Source organism: Carettochelys insculpta, chromosome 4, assembly GCF_033958435.1.
Source record: "Carettochelys insculpta isolate YL-2023 chromosome 4, ASM3395843v1, whole genome shotgun sequence".
Classification (NCBI taxonomy): Eukaryota; Metazoa; Chordata; order Testudines; family Carettochelyidae; genus Carettochelys; species Carettochelys insculpta.
The window spans coordinates 42,874,765-42,893,670 of NC_134140.1; the positions used below are offsets into that span (position 1 = coordinate 42,874,765).

Below are 18,906 nucleotides of genomic sequence, written 5' to 3' on the forward strand. Positions count from 1 at the left end.
TGGTGCTCAATACTTGAAAAAAAAAAATGGGCCGCTTCTGACTTAAGGAGAGAATTTCAATGATAAGAAGACCATTTAGACACCTGATTCCAACTGAAAAGTCAGTGAGAGCTGGGTGCCTAAATCCCCCTTTGTGCCTTTGAAAGTCTCCCCCTAGAAGCCTGACTTTAGGCATCCATTCTTTAAAGCTCTCTGCCTTGGCACATTTCCTCCCTTAACTTACAAGGAAATGAAAATTCTTGTGGCATTTAGCCACAGCCAAGAGGGACTGACATTTTGTGCGCTCCATGGCCAGAAGCTCACTGTCCCATGCAATTTCAGGCAAACGACATTTCCGACTAGGAAGTTACAATAAACATTTCTAAACACAATAACAAAAAAAAAAAAAAGTCTGCTCGAGAGGGCCTCTGCAATGCACTGTAAAAGCCAGTAGGGAACAGTATGATGTAAACAATGAAATCTACATTTTGTCTTAGAGCTGGACTTTTGTGGGAAGAAAAAGCATTGAGAAAACTTCAGGACTCAAATTATCTTTCCCAGCTACCTGCAAATTAGAAAGAAATAAAAAAACTTAGTTCCCAACAGAATTAAGTTTGAAATCTTTAAAAACAAGAATGTCAGAAATTAGCTAAGAGGAAGAACTGGCTTGTTAGTTTCATTAAGTTACCTTTTCTTTTCACATCTTATGAACAGGGTAGAATAAGTGCTGGTAAACGTCACCTCGGTATTTTCAATAAAATTAATAATACTTATTTGTTTAATTTGTTTTTACTTTGTTTAGGTCTTTGGGAAAAGGTAAATGTGTTTTAAGGAATAGAAGACTATTTTTGACAGATTGATATGTTCTGGGGGTATTTATTTATTTATTTTTGCTGTATAATGTAATGCTCATAAAAGTCCTATAAGGGCAGAGACAGATGACTGGTTTATGTTATTAATAAACTATTAACAGTGCAGTGTTGCAGAGTTGCTGTAGCTGCACTGATCCGAGAGTATGAGAGACACAAGCAGATGAGGTAATATCTTTTATTAGGTCAACTTCCATAGGTGGAAGAAAAAAGATGTGTGCGCCACAAGCCATTTCATGAACAGATCCAAGACATACATACAATATCCTCTTTCAGGCAAGACTTGATAATATCTATTGTCCGCAGTATTTTCAAATCTATGTGCCTAAAACAAGGAGACATAACGGGGGGGGGGAGTGAAAGTTCCACACTTACAAGATGTAGGAACCCAAACCTTCTACTCAGTTTCCATAAGAGATGCCTTCCTTTAAATACTTCCAAACGAAATACCACACTGGACAACAGTCATGGAGGCAAGAGCAAAAACTGAGGGTGAACAATATTTGCATCCAGTGCTGTTCTCTGGCTGTCAGTGAGTCCCGTAGCATGACCCTAACCTTAATCTGTGCCAGTGCAGAGTTGCTTCACTCCCCAGGCCCAGAAGTGAAGTGCCCAATCAGTTGGAGGCTCCTCTGTGTACCCAGGATGCAATTCCGTGCCTGCAAGCCCACACTGCTACTTGTTTGGCCTATTTGCCTGATGATTCTGAAAGTGATGGAAGAGACTTAGCTCTGATTTTCTACCTCAGGTATCATGGGTGTCCTGTGTGCACTTGAATAATATCACCCAATTGCCTGAATCGCTGTGGCCCCTAGCTCTAAAGAGGCTGCCATTGCACCAGCTCATACCTGGAAAGAATGAGAATTAATTTCTGACTGATAACATGAATTTGGTAAGCCTTTGTTGGAAAACCATAACAAAGGCTATGTTGGAAGATGCTTTCCATCACGGATAAAGAGGGACCCCTCTCCGATTAGTACCATTCCTGTATAAATCTTCGTGGCCACTTCTACACATGCACGATCTTCCAGAAGATCGCCTCTACAAGCTAAATGCAGCCTGAAAGAGCCACCGTTTCTTCTGGAAGAGCGCATCTACACATGCACTGGCGCTCTTCTGGAAGAACAGGGCAAGAAATGGCACAGATGGGGTTGCATGGCTGGAGAGCTGTTCTGGGGCCACTGCCCACACAGCCCTTTCAAGGGCCCCATCCAAACAGCTCCACCCTGTACAAGCTGCCAAGGCCTGCTGTGCTGCTTGCAGCAAGGCAGACCCAGGTGCCTGTCCTGTGTAGCCCAACCAGCAGGCATGGACCCCCAGCAGCCACAAGAAAGGAGGGTTGCCCTGACTCGCAGGCTGAACATCTTCCTGGCCACCTTCCTCAGCCTCCTGTTGTGATGGAGACCCAGGCCTTTGAGTCCCGACCAGACACCACCATTACTGGGCTCCCCCCAGGCCGTCCAGCGCATCTGGAACCACATCACTAGCACCGACTGGTGGGACGGGATCATCATGAGGGAGTGGGACAACAACCTCTGGCTGCAGAATCTCTGGATGAAGAAGGAGACCTTCCTGGATATCTGCAGCTGGCTTGCTCCACCCTGCTCCAATGCCAGTACACCTGGATGGGTCCGGCCCTCTCTGTGGAGAAGTGCATGGCCAGCGCTATATGGAAACTGTCCACCCTGGACAGCTACCAGTCCATCAGGCAGCAGTTTGGTGTGGACAGGTCCACTGTTGGGGCCATCGTAACAGAGATAAGTCCTGCCCTGGGCCCCGCCTTGGCTTGGGGGAGGAAGGGGGCCAGCAGGCATGGGGGACCCCTGGGGGATGGGGGGCCAGCTAGAGGGGAGTGGGTAGGCATAGCCCAGGAGAATAACACATGGCCACAGCTGGATGCGTACCCCATTGGGGGGGCAGTAGGGAGTAAGGAGGAAGATGGGGAAGGGGGCAGGAACACCCGTGCATGCTCAGGAGTGTGCCCGCTCTCGCTCCCCTACAGGTCGTGAGAGCCAACAATGTGCTGGTGTGGCAGCTGGTGCACACTGGGGACCTGGACATGTTCATCGAGGGCTTCACAGAGCTCAGGTTCCCTCAGTGCATTGGGGTGATCGATGGGATGCACATCCCCATCAGGGACCACAGCAGCGGCCACTACATGAACTGCAAGGGCTATCACTCAGTCATGCTGCAGGCAGTGATGAACACCCAGGAGAGGTTCACGGGCATTTATGTTGGCTGGTCTGGCCGGGCACAAGACGCACACATCCTGCAGAATACGTCCTATTTCACAGGATGGAGGCTGGAACATTCATGCCCCGATGGAAGCATGTCATCAAGGAGGTTGCCATGCTGTTATGCCTCGTGGGCAACGTGGCCTTCCAACTCCAGCCCTGGTTAATGCACCTCACACCCTCCCAGGAGCTGTTCAATACCCAGCTCACACGGGCCTGGTACCCAGTGGAGTGTGCATTCGGCCATCTGAAGGTGTGGTTCAGATGTCTCCTCACACACCTCAGTGGGAGCAGGGACAACATCCCACAGGTCATGGCCACCTGCTGCACCCTCCACAATCTCATCAAGGCACATGAGGTGCCCAGCCCCAGGGCTGGATGGAGGAGCTAGCCCCCCAGTACCAGCAGCCTGCCACAGCCCCCAAAAGTCAGCTCTACCATGATGGGATCTGCATCTGGGAGGTGTTCACCCAGGGGGGACTACTAGCCCCTGCTAATCTCCCCCACATACTCCACACACACACTCCCACCCCCTTATGTTCCCCCACAATAATCAGGGACACGGGGGGTGGGGATGAACTTTAAATATGTATATAACATAGAACAATGGAACACCTTTTTGTAACTAGTACCTAGAGAACCAGAAAACAAACTTGTATGTACCAAAACCTGCATAACTATATACATGGCGGGGATCAGGGAATGGGGGCATATGAACTTGGACGGGGCCTGGGACAGGGATAGTGGGGGCCCTAGTCAAGGGACAGGATGGAGGGCTGCGAGCTCTGGTGCCCACAGGTGTCCCTCCCACCCTGGGTTTGCAGTCCCCTGCAGGGTGCTGATGAGGCTGGCAGCAACAGGAGGTATGACCCATCTGTCACAGGCCTGTCCTCAGCTGAGAGGGCAAGAGGGGGACAGGTTGTGGCTCGGGGGACCCTCCAGGGCACCCGTCGTGGCCACGAGCCAGGCTGCAAGGTCCCTCAGAACTGCTGTGGGCAGGCCCGGGGCAGTAGGGTGACCAGAGCCTTGGGACATGTATCCCTGCTGCAGCTCCTTCACCTTACACCGGACCTGCTTGGGGATCCAGTAGGGGTGGCCTCTGGAAGCCAGGCCCTGGGCGAGGTGCGCAAATGTGGGGGCATGGTGACAGTGCCCACTGGTGTCACAGAGGACCTCCTTGTCATGCCAAAGTCCCAAGAGGTCCTAGAGCTCTAGCTCTGTCCAGGAAGGGGCCTTCCATTTGGGAGCCCAGTCGGGGTCCTGTCTGCCCTCGTCCAGGTTCCTGTGGCTCCCCTGGGTGATGTGGGGTGCTGGCCTGCTAGCCATCTCTCGGGCTCAGTGGGTTAGGGCCTCAGGGGAGTGTGCCTGGCAGTCCTGCACGAGCTGCCAACTTCCACACTCTTGGCTTCCTGCCACGGGATCTCTGGGTCCTTGCAGCTTTAAAAGCTGCAGGACCTGTAGACCATAGAGCCCTGCTGGGTTCGCCTACAGCAGGCATGTCCAACCTGCGGCCCACGGGCCGCATGTGTCCCTGGACAGCTAGTAATGTGACCCCACAAGATCGTAAACTTTTAACATTATTATATGGTTTATATACATTAACTATATTATATATTTTGTACGCGGCCCAAGACTATCTTCACTCAATGCGGCCCAGGCAAGCCAAAAGGTTGGACACCCATGTCCTAGAGCGTCTCTGCTCTCCAGTGTGCCACCGCCATGGTGGAGCGCTTCTTCCGGAAAAAGTGGTCTGTGAGAGTCTCTACACGTGCTTTCTTCTGGAAGATTCTTCTGGAAGAGGGCACTCTTCCTGGTTCCACAGCGGAGTACAGTATCTAGAAGATGCGGCGCCTTCTTCACGATTCCTTCTGGAAGAGTGCCTCTCATGTGTAGACTCTCCATGTATCTTCTAGAAGAAGGCACCAGTCTTCCGGAAGATCCTGCATGTGTAGAAGCTGCCAGTGTTTTTATAGCATAGATCCTTGCCACATCTCCCCCCTGTGGCCCTCGGCGGCACATCAACACCACTTCAGGGAAACTATCCCGCACAACCCCACTTCCTCTGCCCAAGGCTCTGCTGCTTCTGCCTCTCCCCCACACTGCAGCTGGAGATGCCCCAGCCAAAATAACCCTGGGCCACCAATCAGCTTACCCAAGCCTACCTGGCCAGTCCTGAGCTCTAGCCTGGCCTCTGTGCACTAGCCAGCCACAAGCCACCCCAGGCTGACAGCTGCCCTGAGCCAAGCAGCTTCCTGGGAGAAAGACAGAGAGAGCAAGTACGCAGAGTGGAGCACGGGTGGGGCTTAGCCTCCCCCAGACTCTGATAACCACTGCCTATGCCTGTAGCAGTAGTTATTTGCCTTGCCTCCCCATCATCAGGTTTCGAGATTCTTGCAGTTGAGATATCTGATTTCTCTTCCTATTTTAAATCCCTCTGCTCCAGATCCCTCACTGAAATATCCTTAGCTGACACAGGCACATATTTGCCAATTCTAAAAGCTGCAAAATGTGCTACTAGGAATGTGCCCTTGAACCAGGCTACCTCTTATCTACTTTTGCGTATTTGATTGAGAACTTTGAACCAGGTCTTTATGTGTTTGAACAGTGCTGGGGTGGCATGGATCTTTTCCAGGGTCCAAGTCCCAAAACTATTCCACTGAAATGCTCCGAGATCTGAGTAACCCCTTATATTACTAGCAACTGTAAGGCCCAAAAGGGTGAATGGAGATGGTAGATGCTTCCAGATCCAGGATCCCAGAGGCACCATTTATTGAAATATCTGGTGTTCTGAATCTCGGGGATTTTCCATCCCTCGGGCATTATCGCCCCCGTGGGACAGGAGAAACAGGCCTTTGGCCATTTAACAACATTACAGGTACAGGTATAAACTAAAAACCCCATAGGCTGCCTTTAGCAGCCCCTTGTAATGGTCTCTCTGAGTCAGTTGGTTTCCCTGGTAACCCTGAACTCATACACGCTTCAAACCTAGGCCTCTGATTGGACATTGGCAAAAACTTTCTAGAAACTTCCATAACCTGGAGAACCTGGTTGAAAACCAGGGACAGACTCATAAATATTCAAATAGAATAATGAATTAAATATAAGAACACCAAATAAAAGGCAGCGCACCACAGCACTCAGGGTCAGTCTGGGGGGGTCTGCCTGCTTTGCAAAGAGCTCCTGCTTTGTGAAGAGCTCCTGTCTGGCCTAGAGCCAGCCCCCATTTTCTAAAAGAGCTTTTAGGGCAATAAGTAGGCCGAGGGCAAGGCGGTCGGGTGGTGAACTGGCCTCGCCTCTGTGGCGAGGTACTGCGTACCCGATAGCCGAGCCCAGGGCCTGCTTCTCGGCGGCTAAAGGCCCCTGTGGAGCGGCAGCCGGGTGTCGAACTGGCCTGCCTTGGCAGGTACTGCGCGCTCGGCTGCTTAACCCAGAGGCCGCCGTCTTGCCTTCTCGGAGCAGCACCATCGCTCTCACTGCCCCGTGATGTCACTACACCTGATTGGACAACCGGACACGACCACCGTACCTGATTGGACAACTGGACACGACCACTGTACCTGATTGGACCATTGCTACTGGACACGTAATATCCCTACTAGCCCCGAGCATAGCCCGGGGTACTGTCACCAGCAACTAGAACTCTTTCAGGCAATTCTAAGCCAGTTAAGGGATTTAAAAGGATTGCAGCTCAGGCCACGGCTCTACAGGGCCAATAAAGGGCTACGTATTGCCCCAACCCTGGAGCCAAAGTTGCTCGTTCCAGCTGCACATTTGTTTAATAAGTTCCATAGTTAAAGTTTAGGTAGTTAAATGTTAATTGTTTGTAAGAAAGTTGTTTCGGTAGAGGTATAACCTCCCAACTTCCTTTTTCCTTCCCCAAGTTTTGATTTCGTTTACCTATTTTTGTTCTCCAAACCCCACTGGGAAGTCCTTCATTTACTAACCCAGCTGGGAAGAGATCTTGACAGGCTGGACCTCAAGGTCTCCAGTAGGGTGGCTTAGCTAACCACCCAGAGCTAAAAGGGAAAAGGCAATTCTGTCTTCCCTTGCTCGGAGAAAAAAATTATCTCAACCCTTTAAAGTTTCTAAGCTTTCTTTAACCATTTTACTTTTCTGTCTAATAAGAAAACCCACATAGGCTCCCTACATGGATTTCCTGTTACTGGTTAGTGTAAGTGTTCAAATAACATACTCCTATGGAGATAATAAGGTTTAGGTAAAGTTGTTGCTGATATTTCTTATAATTCAAATGTTATAATGAATTGTTGTATGGGTTTATTTTATATGTTATGTTGCTTGTTCGCATGTTGGTGTTTTTGTTAATAAAAGCAGTTGTAGTTCAATCAATCTTCCTCTTCTTGTCTCACCTTTTTCCTCCTTCGAGCGAATTAGCCTCCTGCCCGCCAGGGAATTAAGCATCCTCCAGCCCACCCCCAACTACAGCGCAAAGTCAGTGCGCAACTCTCTAGACCCCCTGCCGGAGGTGGGTGGGGTTGGCCTGCAGAGGGACAGAGCAGCCTCCGCCTGCCGCCGGGCCTCTACCGTCTCCTCTTTACCCTCGTCCGGGGCCCCGTGGGGATCCGAACGGTACGCTGGTGCGGGGTCAGTGGGGTTTTTTGCCCGCAACTCTGCCCGCACCGACACTGAAATCAGCAATATCATCGCCAGGCCTCGACTCCTCTCAGATTGTGCAAAATTGTTAAAACTGCTGTCATAGGCTCTAAACTTCAGCAATACCACTCACCCTACAACCCTGAGAGCCATCATATGGGAAGGTTCCCTCCACGTGCTGTGGCTAAATACAGAGAAAAGATTATCTCTGTCTGGAGCTAAAAGGAGAACTACCAAAAATGAGAAGCTTCTGCATTCAAATATTACACAGATTGGCTAATTCAGTATCAGTTCTGCTAATGCAAAAATCCCACTAACTAGAACATATGGGAAATCCCTTTCTTAATGCATACTTTGTTTTGTAATTGATGTTCTATAAATAAAAGGGAGTTTTCTTTAATACAATTTATGTAATACATTTTCTAAATAACTGCAAAATTATGTGCAGTCTTTCTCTGTATTAGCTAAAATAATGAGCAGCAATCTAGATTGCTCATTAGCTGCTGGGTGATAACTGACTACAATAAAATAAATGTGTTTTATAAACTAATAGGCCATTCGTGATGCTACCAAGTAAGGTGAATCTGGTCAATAAAGTGGTAAATTGAAAGAATAAAAGACTTTTGTTCCTCTTCTGTCTTTGCCAATTCCTAATAGAAAACGTTACTCTATCAAAATAGATAGTAACGTCTTTTCATAAAAATAAGTTACAGGAAAGTGAGCTGTTACGGACTAATACAGATTGCAGCAATTTTGAGCATTACCATGTTAAATATTTCTCTTCATAACTTCAGGTATTAATGAATATACAGTAAATAATTGATCAATATTCTCAGAAATTCTTTGTATGCAGGTCTAGGCCAACCAAAATGCATAAGTGCTCAAGGAATGTAGGGACAAAACCTGCAAGCCCTACACAGAAAAGCTTCTTCATGAATTGGTGGTAAGGCTCGTCTTTGAATCAGTCCCTTTAGCATGTGCTTAGCGTTTGGCATATGAATAGTGCAACTGAACCCAACTAGTGTGTGAATACATCATGCTGGTCACCTTAGAAAAGAGGCAGCTAATGAGGTATATCACAGAAGAATATAAAATCGTACGTGATGTGGAGAAACTGAACAGTTTTGGTTTATCTGTTCACATAATGCACAAACTGAGGTCATCAAATGAAAATATATATGATTGTAACAGGAGAGGTGTCCATCCATCCATCCCACCCAAGCTGGGTCGCTGGGACTGCAGCTGCCAGTGGAGCTCCACGCCCCAGCTGGCTCCCAGCCCAAGGGCTGCTCAGGTTCCCCTGGGTCCCTGGGGATAGCACTGCCAGCTCCCAATCCTGGGGCTGTGGCGGAGCTCTGTGCCCCTGCCAGCTCCCAGCCTCAGGGTTGCTGGGGCTCCCCCCGGAGCCAACCACATCCCTGGGGCTGGACCTGCAGGCAGAGGTCCATGCCCTAGATGACTCCCTCTGCATCCCTGCCAGCTCCCAGCCCCAGGTCTGCTGGGGTTCCCCCAGACCCATCTGGATCCCCAGGGCTAGAGCAGCTGGGCTTCGCCCAGCCTAGTCCCCAGGGCTGGAGCTGCCAGTAGAGCTCCATGCCCTGGCCAGCTGCCAGCTCCTGGGGTGCTGGGGTTCACCCAGCCCTACAGCTGCTGGTGGAGATCTGTGTCGCTGCCAGCTCCCAGGCCCAAGCCCACTGGGGTTCCACCAGCCCCAGCAGGGTCCCAGGGACTAAAGCTGCTGGTGGGGCTCCATACACCGACTAGTTTCTGGCCCAGGTCTGCCAGGGTTCTCCTGGCCCCAGCCGGTCCCTGAGGTTGGGGCTAGGGCTGAGGCTGCTGGGCTTGCCCCTGCCCTGGTGGGATCCTCAGGGCTGAAGCTCTCAGCAAGCTCCCTGCTTGGTAACCACCACAAAGGGGCAGGTCCTGCTCATTATAATAAAACAATCACAAGGAAGTGCTTCTTTGCAAAACTCACAGTCAACCTGTAGAACTTGTTGCCTAGAAAGATTGCAAGGTCCAAAAGTATAACTGGATTAAAAAAGGCAAGCAGTTCTGTTTCACCTTGGAGATTAACAAATGTATTAGGCCATGAGAAAACCCACTTACTCAAAGAAAAAAATGTTTTTTCCTCACCATTTTTCATGAGGCAGTGGATTTTGCCCAAGAAAGCTCATGACCTAATATATTTGTTGGTGTCTAAGGTGCAGTCTAAGACTGCTTGTTATTTGTAAAGCTACAAACTAAAACGGATAACCCCCTGGGGACAAAAAATTGGGAGACAAAAACAGATTGATTTGTGGCTTTTCTCAGTGCAGTTTATAACGTTCTCAACAATGCTTTTGCCAGGAACAAAGTTCCTCTCATGCAGACAAATCCATACAGACCCATCTTCCTTTTCCAGGTTTGGGATCAGATGACTCTTCACCCAGAGGGAATCACGTTCGCTGTATGAAATAAAAGCATGAAACTGTAAAATGCTTTGCAGATCTTCAGGGTGACTGTTCTGAACCCTGTGTTTTGTTTGTGCCCATTGCCACATCATCTTCAAATACCACGTTATGTCAAAATAGATACACAGAAAGGATGTCACAGACACTACAACCACCACTGTAACAACTAAAGCTGCAACAAGCAAAAGTGTTGTATTGTAAGATAGTTCAAACAAATGGAAGTCCTTTAGCTGGGTTCCTTTTAAGCCATCTGGATACTCACACACATAAGATTCTGGCCAGCCAACCAACTTTCCACCTGATTTTTTTTTCAAAACTGATGAATTCTCGTAATTCATAAGAACATTGGAATGGATTGTGTCCTCCTCTTAGCTCTTTGATATTTTTACAGCTATGGAAGAAGTCAGATGACAGGGTGAGAATTAAATTCTCTTCTATATTCAGTAACTCCAAACCCGTCAAATGACTACACATCCAGGCAGCTCAGTCGACCTGTTAAAGGCAATATTCAGCTCTTTCAAAGCTTTCAGTTAGTAATATCTTTGAGAATAGTTCAGATTTGGTTATTTTGTAGACCAAGTATTTGGACATTGAGTGGCAAACATCCAAAAACTGAGTCTGTCTATTTATTTGAGGACAAATTCAGTTTAGCCAGTGCTCCTACTTATGTCCATATGTTTCACATTTAACTCAACATTGAGCTCATCTTGGAAATGTTCTCTACTTGATTTCTCTCTAAGATAAGCATTTTCAAATGAGTGAGAATTGCACAGTTCTTAACTAGCTCATCAGGGCATTATATGAAAATCTAAATATTGAAACAGGCTGGTTTTAGAAGGGCATAGCATGTGTGGTACATACACGTTAGATATGATCAGATTTTCAATGTTCATCTCTGAAGATGTTCTGTACAGAATCTCTTAAGAGGAAGAACAAAAAACTTAGTACAAATGTGCTCTAATATAAGGGCTTTCATTAAAGTACCTGAGTAGACAAATAATTTCTTAATAAGAAAGAAAAGTCAGTATGTGTTGTACTCTGAATAGATCAGCAAAAGGTCAATTTTTTCACAATGAAACACTCTACAGGTGTGCACCAAACAATCATGAAAATTGAGAAAACAGCACTCCCAGAGAAATCCACATTGTTAAACCTCAGACTGAATGTCTGTGTCAAAAGAAGGGAAAGGATAATTCTGTAGAGTTACATATAATATCTGACAATTCTAACTCCTCTCAAGAGCTCATCCCTTCACACAAAAGAGGAAATGTAAAGTTATTGGGTTTTGAGTGAACAATGTGAAGTTTCTTTGTGTTCAAGACCGTCAGACTCTTGGATTCATAGTGACAAAGACCTTCAAGGTTAAGAGGACAGGATGAAGTTGCAAATGTGTAATATTTTTGAAGTCTGACTTTTGTATCGTTGTGGCACTCAGCTCCAGGTATTCCAGGTTCAATAAATTGCCAAATTCCTGACCAATGGGCAAAGTTTAAAAATTATTGAAAGAAAGAGCTAAATGTCTAAGGCCAGCAAAAGTCTGACAGCAAATATTCCACAAGTTGTTAACAAGATAAATCTAAGTATTTTAATTTCTCACTGAATTTGAAAACACTGAAGTCAAGCTCTCTGATGAGGTTACAGACAGATTTAATACTTGCAGTTCAGGCAGAAAACTGGAATCTGAAATATGAAGTTCAGAACACCCACTCTGGTTTCTCTTCCTACCCCTAGCACCCTGACACCTCCCCGCCCCCACTTTGACCTTGATTCTCCCTGCTCTTCAGGCAGAGCAGTCATCCCAAATTCCCCTGAAGCCCTGGCTCTGTCAGGTCTCTGTGCTTAGCACAATGTTCAGCACATTTAGGTTTCACTGTGCACTCCTGCCCACGCCCCACAGGTACCCAGGTGCACATAACAAAATTAATTCTGCCCACGGGTGGAAAAAATTAGAGGGAACACTGAGTGGGAGCATTACCAGAGATCCTGTTCTTGTCTTTTGTTTTCTCATACTGCTGCTAGACATCCTTTGCACTAAAATATACATAGTCCTTGTCCTGCCATATACCTTCTCCCTCTGTTGTTCTGACACATTCTTAGTCACATGCCCTTTGTAGTACCCATACTCTGTTCTTCTTCAGGGACCTGTCAGGAGGTCCTGGACTTCCTTGCCCTCTGGAGACAGGTGGATGTTCAGTTCCATTTTAACAACAGTCACCAGAATGCCAAGACCTACAAGAAGCAGTCAGAAGTTAACTATTGTTTGGGGAAGGACTGGCAACCGGAAGCAGTACAGTATGGGAATAAGGGGACTTTGAAGTAGGCGGGGTCCTTTCGAAGGTGTGCTTTCTACAGTGGAAAAGTGGCTGAGCAACCAGTTTACATGGTTCAGTCACCTTCTGAAACCAGCCTGTTTGGTTTTCTTTCACCTGCAATCCCCTACTTTTCCTTCTTTCCTTCTGAAAAAATAGCAGTTTGCTTTCCACAGGAGGGGAATGAAGGCAATGCAATGTGGGAAGATGACATCACATACCCACCACAACTTGCAGGGCATTCTCTTCCCATACTGCACCAATGAAAAAACCCAGAATGCTATGGGGCTGAGGGAACTGTGAAATAGGTTCCCACAATGCACTACTGCAACCGTTGATGTTTGGCAATTCGGTGTGGCAACATTAACTCAACTTTTGGGGAGGTGAGGATACTCAAATCTGAATTTATAAATCACAGCATTATAAAATCAAATTTAAGAAAATCAAATTTATACTGTAGAGTAGACATAATCTGAAAAGTGGATGTAAAATGCCATCGTGAATGCAAGCAGGTGAAGAACTCCAATGTAATAATACTTATACCAACTTGCACAGAACTAAATGTCTATACAAGAATCATAGTGCTAGAGCAGTGAGTCTGAAGGGAAAGTACCATATATTGAACAAGCACCACCACCTTTTAGCTAATTAATTTATGCAGATGAGTGTTACAGGAAGACTTCATTTCAAAGCCTTGAGGGTGAAGAAAATGCAGCTAATTCTTTTCACTCTACACAAGTATCAGTAAAACACCAGTTTTATTAAAATCTTAATATTTCCTCCCTGAAGAATGTTTAAACTTCTGTGGGATCTGTAGATCTGCTATTACGCAGTTGAGCTTCATCTCTGCACCCTTTGGGCACTCAATAGCACTGAAGCTAAGCAAAAGCTTAGTTTCAGACAGTGCAAACAGTGTGTAAACCAAGAGCTTAGTCAGCCATAGTTCAGACAGTCTGGCTTGCACTGCATAATATCAGTGACCAGAATGGTGACTTCCTCTTTCCACATATGTGAGTCTTTTACACCTTTGTGCACCAGTTATGTTTGTTTGTAAACTATATGATTGATACTGTTGAAGATGGCCATTTGTCTAGATACTGGGAATCAAGTCTCCAGATAATGCTGTTTGGCTGCTGACGACCTATATATTTATAAACTTCCTCTTTCTGATAACTGGCATGCTTCAGTAGTTACCTTACCACTTTCAATGCAGTCATACATGCAGACTTCCTCGGTGTGCACAAAAAGTGGGTACATCTGCTGACCAATGTGTTTCTGCTATCCCAGAACATGTCAGTAAATGCCACTAAATTCTCACACATAGCATACGCAGCAGATTAATGACACTTGAATGGTTCCCCAAGCACAAATTTAAAGTTCTCCCCACACCTGCTTACAAGCATTCCCTTGCTATGCTCAGTCACTGATAGATTTTGAACAGCATTCATAACCTGCCATTACATATGACTCTCAGTGGTCATTTCAGTAAAGTGCCAGAAGTGGCTTTTTGTTCCCAGGTTACTTCCACAATGTTAAGAAAACTGTTTTAATACTTTTCTCTCCTTAGAGGAATCAAGAGAGTCAAATATCATCTATAGAATGTAATGAAGTCATGCAGAAACTCATGAAGCACTGACTATCAGCCTTTATCCGAAGTCCAATAATAAAAGAATACTATAAATTCTTAAAGCTCCAGACACTCATGTAAATCATTCAACTGAGCTATGAAAGATTATTTATAATTTGCTGACCCAAACAAAAAAACACAGGAATTTCACATAGAACTGTCAAAGCAAACCAGCACACAAGCACCATCAGTTTTCTGGAGAACCACTGCATGAAGAGGACAAAAATTAAGTTAAATGGGATGTTCTCCAAAAGCTAAAGAACTAAATTATGGTTGGTTGTACTCTGATGCACAACTGATAGAAGCATGCCAATAGCCATTCTTTTTGGATGAATGCACAACGCAATCACAATTCAGCAGAAGGTACTTTTTAAAGGTTTAGAAAGCATAAGTTTTCATTGCAATCACCCAGGATTATTTCTTCATTGAATATGCACAATATATGTTGACCAGCAGTATGTACACTTGGTGGTTTAAAAGGGACAGTTTCACCAAGATAAAACCAATTATGAGTCAAATCAGCTAGCAGGAAGAATTTAATCAGAAAAATTACAATAATCACTAGGAATTATTTAAGAATAATCTGCAATAATGGAAGAAGGCTACATTGGTTTTAAAAAAAAGGTTAGTGAGGAAGTGACAATATCTATAAAAATTTAACAACCCTAGTGTGATGGGGTGTGATCACAGAAGTTCCCTTGGGACTGGTCCCCAATGTGCTGATCAGGCCACCAATGCCCACTTTCTTGCTCTCTGGGGCTCCCCACAATCCTGTTCTGCTGGGCGAGATCTTTTGGCCTCCTCTAGACAAGTCATGGAATTGGGGTTAATTCAGACATTGAAGTATTTCAACTCTGTGAGGACTCAGTTCAAAGGGCTCTGCATCCAGAAAACCAACCCCCAAAGGGGACCAAAACCCGCCTCCTCAAAACAAATACATCTTACTTTGTGTAAAAACTTTACACAGGGAAAGCTTACACGCCCCCCTTTCTCGATGAAAGAGAGATGCACAATGGTTGCTCCCTCCCCAGATGAAAATTATTTACACTGGGCCTGATAATAAACACAAGTATTTTTATTAAGTACAAAAAGTAGTATTTAAATAGTTGCAAGTGAAAACAGTCAGACCAAAGTAAGTTACTAAATTAAAATTAATAGAAAATGCATAGCTACTTCTAATCCATGAAGAAACTTGTTACAGTACATGCAAATTCTTATCCTAAACAGCTGTTATTTCATCGAAAAACCTTCAAATTAGAGTCAATCATTTACTCTAACTTGAGGCTATAACTCTTCTCAGCCACTTTTTATCCTCTTAGGGTTTGCCAGGTAGTTTCAAGAGCCAGCTGAAGACAAAAGGGCTGATTCCATCCCACTGCTTAAATATACTTTCTCCCAGAACAGGAATCTTTCATTTGACATCTCCCCATCCCATGGAAAAATACCAGGTTCAAAATGGATTCCAGTACCAGATGGCATAGTCATATTTTTCCTAGAACCAACCACCATTTGCACTTACAGGAGTTGATCAACGTGGAGTTGATCAAACAGCCATTAGGTTTCCAGGGTATGAGTATTGACCTTCATTAATACATTTAGAACTATAAACAGATTCACACTGCATATTTCTAACTTCAAATACAAGAATGACACACACAAAAATAAGATATACAGATTCAACTGATAGTAACATTAAAATGGACAGGTACCATGAGGTACCTTTTTTAAAGCATTTTCAAGTTATGTGTATTTATATTCACAAACTGATTTTTATAAAGCATGGGGGCTGTCACACCAAGCTGAAACCAGTTTATGCTTCCTCCAATGCCTTCCTTTCTTCTCCTCTCCTCCTACCTCCCAGTCCTTGCTTGTTCTTCAGGACAGTCAAGATTTAGGCTTGTTTCCTTTAAGACAATTTCCATTTGTCTTGTTAACACAGCTCTTTATTAGTTACTTTTGAAACCATACATGCTTCCCATGGTACAAATATTTATATAAAGCCTTTATTTACTTTTTGATTGGGGTCTTCTCCCTAGTAGCTACAAACTAAAAAACAAGTATGTTATTTTCTTCACCAAAGTTAAGCTAACTCTGTTACTGGTGTTTTTTGTTGGTTTTTTTTAATGGGGAAGCCTACGTGACCTATTATGAGGTCAGTGCTTTCTCTCCCTTTTTCCAACGTGCCACTGTTTTTCCAAAGCCATAGGTCGGCCCAAAGTCTGATAAAAAGATACAGCACAAAAGAATGTACAAGACACTGTCTGCTAAAAACAAGATTAAAGTAAACAGAATGAATCAGTGATCCTTTTTTTCAAAAAAAAAACAGGCCCATCTATGTTCAGTATTCAGCTGAAGACTGTGGAACAGAAAGTCCTTTGATTATATATAATGGTTATTGGATTGGAAAATATGACAGTCATTATCTGTATTGTGATAGACTCAACGCACCCGCTTAATGCTACAAGTTTCACGGGAAGATAAAGAAGATAGCCCCAGCCTCAGAGAACTCACAGGCTATGTGAGATGCTAAGCAATCTAAAAGGACAACATGGGGAAATGGGATGAGGGTGGGATAGAATCATGAAGTGAACAGAGCTTAGCTGAAAAGTAGTAATCACAAACAGCCACTTGCCTCGCTTGATTCGTGATAGCTTGATTTGTGGCCATTAAGATGGGTTTTTTAAAAGGAATGTTATATGTCTTCCAACTATATAACTCAAGAGCAGCAGATCCACTCTGCAAATTCTTGATCAACTTCGGTTTAATGTTGGTTTACTGTTGTCAAGTGTTCTAGCAAAATGAAGCCGGCCCCAGTGATCATAATGTTAATAATGTTATCTTATATGATTAGAGACTGTAAGCACATGACATCTCTTCTTGCTTTTCTGTTTTCATGTAGTGCTTTCTGTAATATTTTGCTTTAATATTTGTAACTGTTACTTTATCTAATTCATGTATGTATCACTTCTATAACCAATTTAATAGAGTTACTGTGAAATACTATTTTTTCTGCTAAGGGAAGTACTTATTTTAAGTGGAACATATGTAATCCTGTTTGTAATCATAGTAGCACATTACAGAAGATCATATTATGGCATGTAGATGCTATTAATGTGACTTGAATACAGTCAGAGATGTAAAATTTGTGGGAGAAGGGAGACTGTTAATTCTAGTGTCTGCACCAGTTGAACACTGCTACTTGTTGGCCGTGTCTACACGAGCCCCAAACTTCGAAATGGCCACGCAAATGGCCATTTCGAAGTTTACTAATGAAGCGCTGAAATGCATATTCAGCGCTTCATTAGCATGCGGGTGGCCGCGGCACTTCAAAATTGACGTGCCTCACCACTGTGCGTCTCGTCCCCACAGGGCTCCTTTTCGAAAGGACCCCACCTACTTCGAAGTCCCCTTATTCCCATGAGCTGATGGGAAAAAGGGGACTTCGAAGTAGGCGGGGTCCTTTTGAAAAGGAGCCCCATTGGGACGAGACGCGCGGCAGGGAGGTGCATCAATTTCGAAGTGCCGCGGCCGCCCGCATGCTAATGAAGCGCTGAATATGCATTTCAGCGCTTCATTAGTAAACTTCAAAATGGCCATTTGCGTGGCCATTTCGAAGTTTGGGGCTCGTGTAGACGTAGCCATTGTGTAATAATGCTTCAAACAGTAAAGGAGGTGAGAAGGTATTAAAGTTTTATTATTTTACCTCGTGAGCCAGATCCTGTGACATATACAGTTCTGGGGCTCAGTGAGGGTTGAAGTCTCAGGTTGTATTTTTTAGCAACATTAAGGATTTCTTTCTCATTACAGAAAAGAGTATTCTGGACCAGGTTCCAAACACAACCCCTCGAGCACAGATAGTTATCCCCACAAGGTCCTCAGGTACACAGATGGTGAATAATGGTCACTTAAACAACAGTGTTACAAACATGGTGTTAATCAGGAGATGTAATAAACTGGAATTTGAAAAATCAGAGCTACACAACAAAACAGTGGCAGGCAACTTGTGGCCTGCAGGCCGCACACACCCCAATAGGATAAGCTGTTGTTGGGCTGCAAGACATTTTGTTTACATTAGGCGTGTTCAGGCATGGCCCCTTGCAACTCCAAGTTGCAGCAGTTTGCTGTTCCCAGCCAATGAGGCTGTGGGAAGCAGCAACCAGCATATCCCTATGACCTGCTGCTTCCCATAGCTCCCATTGGCCAGGAACAGCAAACTGTGGCCACTGGGACCTGCAAAATGACAAATCCATTTGGTCTTTCCCTGCTTGGGGTGAGATGGGGCTTAGAACTTGATCAGGACTAAAATAACCCCAATTATACATACAGTATGATGGGGGCTAATTTAGCTACAACAGATCAGGAAAGGGATCTTGGAATTATAGTGGATAGCTCTCTGATAACATCCATGCAGCGTGCAATGGCAGTCAGTAAAGCAAATAGGATGTCAGGAATAATTGAAAAAGGGATAGAAAAGAAGACGAAGAATATCTTACTTCCCCTTTATAAAACCATGGTACGCCCGCATCTTGAGTAGTGTGTGCAGATGTAGTCTCCTAACCTCAGAAAAGATATATTGGCATTAGAAAAGGTTCAGAAAAGGGCAACTAAAATGATTAAGGGTTTGGAACGGGTCCCATATGAGGAGAGGCTAGAGAGACTGGGACTTTTCAGTCTGGAAAGGAGGAGACTGAGGGGCAATATGATAGAGGTATATAAAATCATGAATGGTGTGGAGAAAGTGAATACAGAAAAGTTATTTACTTGTTCCCATAATATAAGGACTAGAGGACACCAAATGAAATTAATGGGTAGCAGGTTCAAAACTAA

The 18,906-nt window shown here is 44.9% G+C and overlaps 2 pseudogenes; both read right to left on the minus strand.

The window, feature by feature from the left end:
* Positions 1–9,926: 9,926 nt before the first annotated feature.
* On the minus strand, positions 9,927–11,288 carry LOC142012248 (toll-like receptor 10; annotated as a pseudogene).
* A 27-nt stretch (positions 11,289–11,315) lies between these two features.
* Positions 11,316–13,709, minus strand: LOC142012249 (toll-like receptor 6; annotated as a pseudogene).
* Between the last annotated feature and the right edge of the window lie 5,197 nt (positions 13,710–18,906).